This window comes from Oryctolagus cuniculus, chromosome 7 (genome assembly GCF_051225735.1).
Source record: "Oryctolagus cuniculus isolate XC-2025 breed Fujian yellow rabbit chromosome 7, ASM5122573v1, whole genome shotgun sequence".
Taxonomy (NCBI): domain Eukaryota; kingdom Metazoa; phylum Chordata; class Mammalia; order Lagomorpha; family Leporidae; genus Oryctolagus; species Oryctolagus cuniculus.
The window spans coordinates 5,829,720-5,836,024 of record NC_142873.1 but is presented as its reverse complement, the minus strand read 5'-3'; the positions used below and the strand labels follow the sequence as shown (position 1 = coordinate 5,836,024).

The window sequence follows — 6,305 nt, the reverse complement described above, 5'->3', positions numbered from 1 at the left end:
TGCAAAAAAAGATCAAAAGCTGCATGATACTCTGTGAGGTGTTTTTGCCGGATACCATTTGTTGAAGCGAGACCTCTACCCATCTGAATTCTTATGAGGGCTAATTAGCTATGTATTCCAGAATCTTTCCCAACCTACAGGTTACCTTTTGGTTCTAAACAACATGCACCCCAGTGCCATCAAGGATGAGTCCTAAAGAGCCCTACAAGAACCTTTCCTCATTGGAAACCAATTCATCCAAATCTACTTTAAAATGAGAACTAAGTCCAAGGATTGGCTTTTTTGGTCTCTGATTAACGGAAATATTCTGAAAACTTTTGAGAAAAGTTATTCAGAAGGCAAGAGGGAGCCAGGCCAGAGAGCAAAACCCCAAACAGTGAAGAGACAGAATAGGCAGATTCTCCATAAAGCCATGATAGAACATCAGGAACTGGAAAGAAGAACAACCCTGTGGCATTTGAGTAGGAGTCAGTCTTATCCACTTCCCCATAAACTGCATGCCTCCTGAATAAGGCACAAAGAAAAATTCCCTCTCTAGTGTATTCTATTACAGATAGATTGTAAGGGTGCATAGTCACATCTACCAGAAAAAATCCTACTGAATGTAATCCAGCGACATTAAACAAGCATTTGCTTATGCCTATATATGTGGTCCCAGGTCAGGAACACAGAATGCCTGAAAGCACAACATCACGTGCAGGGATCACCTGGACAAGTTTCCTTCATCTCTTCCAACTGGGAAGGTCATAGTATTATTCCCAGTGAGGTTAGGAAGACACAGAGTAGTGACATGTAAATACTAACTTTCCCTCTTCCTTTAGGATTTCAAGGTGTCTGTCAAGAGGAACATGGAGGAATATTGGCAATAATAAAAAAAGTTCCTCAATATTTTTGGCATAAGTTTCCAGAAACAACAAGCATCAATAAGTTAAGATTCCATAGATTCTCTTGTGAGGAAACATAAAGTTAACAGGACAGGAAATAAGAAAGAGGATGGGAAAATAAACCCTTCATGTTAGCAAAGAAATCTTGACCTTCCATCTTGGGACAGTCATTCATGTCCTGTGATCTCATTTGCTTTTGGGAAAATATTTCCCTGGTTCACTTCACCTTAAAAGTGTTCAACAGAAGTAAAGTTTCAAGAGTCTGGAGGGACCCTTTTTAGAACCAGTTCTTGGATTTTTTTTTTTTTTTTATTTTTTTGACAGGCAGAGTGGACAGTGAGAGAGAGAGACAGAGAGAAAGGTCTTCCTTTGCCGTTGGTTCACCCTCCAATGGCCGCCGCGGCCGGCGCGCTGCGGCCGGCGCACCGCGCTGATCCGATGGCAGGAGCCAGGAGCCAGGTGCTTTTCCTGGTCTCCCATGGGGTGCAGGGCCCAAGCACCTGGGCCATCCTCCACTGCACTCCCTGGCCACAGCAGAGGGCTGGCCTGGAAGAGGGGCAACCGGGACAGAATCCGGCACCCCGACCGGGACTAGAACCCGGTGTGCCGGCGCCGCTAGGCGGAGGATTAGCCTAGTGAGCCGCGGCGCCGGCAGTTCTTGGATTATTGAAGCTTTACCACAGTGTGAGGTGTTAAGAACTTGGAAGGATCCTTTCTATTAAGGTTCAAGGGCAGTCCTTCTCTGAGGTCACATCCAGAAGACACAGTCCACTGGTTCTGAATCAAGAAAAGTTTGCCCCAAACCCTTCCCAGCCTAGCTTTCCAGGCATGACTATTAACTGATCAAAGTTGAACCACGACAAGTAAATAATTACTTTTTCTGAGCTGTGGCATAGTAGGCTAAACTCCATCTGTGGTGCCGGCATCCCATATGAGCACTGGTTTGTGTCCTGAATGCTCTTCTTCTGATCCAGCTCTCTGCTTATGGCCCATGTGCCTATCCATGTGGGAGACCCAAAAGAAGCTCAGGGCTCCTAGCTTCAGGTCAGCCCAGCTCTGGCCATTGCAGATTTTTGGAAGTGAACCATCAAATGGAAGACCTCCCTCTCTCTGTCCCCTTCTCTGTAACTCTACCTTTCAAATAAATAAAAGCTTTTTCAAAAATTTCATTTTCTGTGTCTACCTTTGTGATTCTTACATAAATAAATAATTCTACACACAACTCTAAACAGTGTCACTTGTCCAGTTAATTTTAGTGAGTTTTTTCCAATGACAACAACACTGGTGAATAATCTGTACTGATGTTTGCAATTCTAAAAGTCCAACTTGATTCATGGCTTCAATGTCGCACATGATCCATCATCAGAACAAGTTTCAAAACTTCAACTTTAAAGGCACAGACATGTATTAGAGAAATCTGAGAGAGCAGCATTATTGAATTCTGGCCTTATCCTGTGAGGCACAGAATCCAGTAACTTCTACTCTTACACATTCTTTATAGGTTCTCAAGGTTTTAGCTAGAATTTGTAATCTGCAAGTGAATAGAACAAATTACTAAAGTAAACCAAATTTCCTATTCATTCTAGACTGCCTAGGATTAGCTAAATTTCTGGCTTTGTAATCATAACACTTTATCCCTGAAAAAAAGACATGTATTTTTAGATGTCATCATTGAAAGAATTCTCAAATTTAGGGTATATTCTCTTTGTGAGATAATTTGAAAATAAGTGTGATAGGATATTAAATTCGATGTGTCTTCCTTTGTCTTTGTTTTTCTTTGGTTTGCTTTCTCCACCCTGCCATCTTCATTTCATTTTTTTTTTTTTTTGGACAGGCAGAGTTAGACAGTGAGAGAGAGAGACAGAGAGAAAGGTCTTCCTTCTGTTATTTCACTCCCCTAATGGCCGCTACAGCCGGCACTGCACCAATCCGAAGCCAGGAACCGGGTGCTTCTTCTCAGTCTCCCCTGTGGGTGCAGGGACCAAAGCAAACCCAAACACTTGGGCCATCCTCTGCTGCCGCCCCGGGCCACAGCAGGGAGCTGGACTGGAAGCGGAGCAACCTGGACTAGTACCCGGCACCCCAACCGGGACTAGAACCCGGGGTGCTGGTGCCACAGGCGGAGGATTAGCCAAGTGAGCCACAGCACCGGCCCTGTCATCCTCATTTCAACAAAGTCTGAGAATATAACTGATTCCGTATCTACACAAAATAAAGCAAAGTAATGGACTAATCTTTCATTCATTCATATGTTCCACATATATCCATTGAGAGATTACTACTCTCCAAACCAAAATATATATAAAATGTTATGCATTTTGATATACAAATGTACCTGCATTATTGGTGCTTTATTTCCAGTGGATACCCGACGACTTGGGGAAGACAGTTCTTCAGTCATTAACCTCCAATTATTTAAGAGATGGCTAAGAAAACACAAAGAACACAAAGAGGCTGATAATGGGAATTTAGAGACTGATGTTAGACAGTTGTCACTTCCCTCTCTCACTCACAGGAGGGAAGGTTAAGATCTTTCTCACCTCACATGCTTTGAGTAGGATCTCAGTAAAACCCCTTATGCATTTTCTGGAATTTTATGGGCATAAGAGCAATTTACCTGGCCCATGACTGAATAAAAAAAGCAGAGGTAATGTAGCTAGAGCTGCCTACAGAAGAAAAAGAAAGCTCTATCATTGTAAGTAACACATCCACTGAAAACTGAGCAGAGTGTTTCCATGGACCACATGCAAACCCTGTGGAATGGTGCTGGCTGATGGTCATTAATTAGCTGGCTAGGGGTTCCACCAGAAGCTCCTGCCAAGACTGAGGCAGCCTCCATAACGAGAGGATAAGGATGTGCATAGGTGCTGGAGCACAGTGCAGAGATGAAGCCAGACACATGGAAGCAGCAGCATCCCTGCCAGGAACTAAAGAGGAAAGTGTCCAGGGAACCCCTAAACTGAAGGAAGCGTCCCTGGACAACAAGGGGGACAAGGAGCCGGGGGTTCTACCATGCCCAGATGGCAGCATCATCAGATCAGAACCTCAGGTGCAGAAGGAATTTTCTCCCTTTACTTTTTCCTCTCCTACTTCAAGATGAAACAGCAACTAGTAAATGGAGAAAGCAGTGAGACAAGACTAGCCAGCTCAAGAATCTCTCCACAAATCCATTCTCAGTCTCTTGAGTCTGAAACTGCCCTCAACTGGGGAAAGGAAATATAAATCAGATGACATTTTTAACTTAGGAGAAGCTTCTGTACTTTAATTTTCATCAGTTAATGAGACAGAAAAGCCCTGGGACCTGACAGATTTTATCCCAGGAGCTGGGAATAAGCAGTGCAGGAAATAGGTGAAAAAGAATGAATTAAAGTCATTTTCTGTTTAAAATTCAATAAACCAGTTAAATAAGCTTAGCTTGTAATGAGGAAGAAATCCACAGTTAGGAAAATCTGTGAATCAGTCTTACTAGGAGAACAAGGTGACATAACTGGAATCTTTTGGCATAAAAAGCAAAGCTACAAAGCCTCCTTGACTATTTCAAAATGACTGACGACAACAGATTAGGGATAGATGGAAAAATACGAATGTGTCCCCCACTATTGGGCATCTTCTGCAGATTTCTTCAAATTGCTCTGATTATTTCTGAAATCTTAGTACTGGGAGATTTTGACTGTGACCTAAGCACTCTCAGGTGAGTAACTGTTCAATTTTTTCTGATACTGAGTTTGAGTATACAGCCTGCTAAAATTGTCAACAGTGAGGATTGCAAGATGGTGGATTAGGGGATGACATACTGTGCTAGGCTAGGGATAAATAGTAAAAATAATAATAATAATAATAATAATAATAATAATAAATAAATCAAGTACAAAGTGCACTCTCAGAGGAAAACTGGAGAGAAAACTGCACTGGAAATCCTACAAGAGGAAGAGGAATGCTGTAGACCTATGTGGAGGGCGGCTACGTACAGAACAAACACGAACACAACACACGACAGCAGCAGCTGAGAGCTGGAGCAGGTAGCAGCTTGGAGATGGAGGTGAGACCAGATGGCAGCAACCCGTGGTAATACAGCCATCAGGAGAAAGTGGACTGAGTTTGGACTGGAGCCCTGGAGGCTAGCATTTCTAGCAGTTTACTGGGGGCCCAATGGATGGGGCAAGTCTATCTCATACCAACTTCACCATAACAGCACCTGCTGCCTGGCTGAGAAAGGGTGGGCGCCATTTTGGGTTTGGGTGGGAGATGCAGAAGACTTTGTGGGTGAGCACAGCAACTGACTAAGACAGGATACCATCTTCTCAGCAGTACTAACAGCAGTGGCAGGGAGAGAGCAACATTCAGACAGCAGCTCTTGTGTACATGTGTGATCCAGAGATTCTAGTGAAGTTGGGGGGGGGGTGAGGGGAAAATATACAATCCCCACTGACTTTGAGGCTGGCTGGGAGTTGACCGGGCAGCCACATAGGACTGTAAGGTTCCCCCTGCCACCCAGGATCAAGATGTCTTGGCAGAGATGGCTCAGGAAACAACTGCCCCTCTGTTGACTAGAAAGGCTGGCAGGACAGAATCAAACCTCTGCATGCAGCAACTGTGGGAGCCTCATGTGCTTAGGGACTCGGTGGTTACAAGAGAAAGTGCAGGGTGTAGCTGGGTCTCTGGGCAATCACTAGGAGCAGCTCCACATGCTCGGAGGTCATTGGTAGCCTGGCAGGTCATTGCAGTGGGAACTGTGCTTACAGTGAGCACGGCACAGATCATTTGTGTGGTTCATAGGGTGGCGTAGTTAAGTGTTGAACACATGAGGGCACTGCTTAGCTTGGAGGAGAGGAGGTAAGGAGGTGATCATATCTAAAGTGGTGACCATCCCCACTTCTGTTAACAAGAAGAGATCTACCATGCCCAAATTGTGTGTTACCTGGATACCCCACAGTCTTGAGAAATGACCAGAACTCCCTGGCTACACCCACCACACACCTCTTGATATTCACTGAAAGTGCAGACGTTCCACTAAGCTACAGAGGCATAGCTTAAAGATAAAAGCCATCAGAGGGAAAAACAACAATCAACTCTTAAAAAGCCTTAAAAAAAAGACATAAATTCAAGAAACAGGAAAAAGGAAGGCACCATGACCCCACAAATGAACACAACAACACTTCAATATTAGAATGTGAAGATGAAGAGACTGAAGAAATGCCAGAAATGAATTTCAAGGGGATTTCCAGCAAGATGGCAGAATAGGAAGGGAGCACACTGATAGTCCGGGAAGAGACAGTTTAATAAAAGTGGAGATACTGCAGGTTCAAGGAAGAGTTGAGGAAGAAACAGCAGAGGAAACTCTTCCAGAACTAGTGATTCACGGTGGACCTGCATGGAGGGAGTGGGAGTCCACAGCTCGGGACAACAGCGGGGGAATCTACG

General features: G+C 44.2%; 1 long non-coding RNA gene across 2 annotated transcripts in view; it reads right to left on the bottom strand.

Moving 5' to 3' along the window:
- Positions 1 to 2,638: 2,638 nt before the first annotated feature.
- Positions 2,639 to 6,305, bottom strand: part of LOC149125272 (uncharacterized) — a 76,660-nt gene continuing 72,993 nt past the window's right edge. Inside the window, exon 5 of one of the 2 annotated variants that reach the window (XR_016210333.1) lies at positions 2,639 to 3,310. This is a non-coding gene — a long non-coding RNA (uncharacterized LOC149125272). The remainder of the gene's footprint in view (positions 3,311 to 6,305) is intronic. The other variant, XR_016210335.1, reaches the window with a different exon arrangement.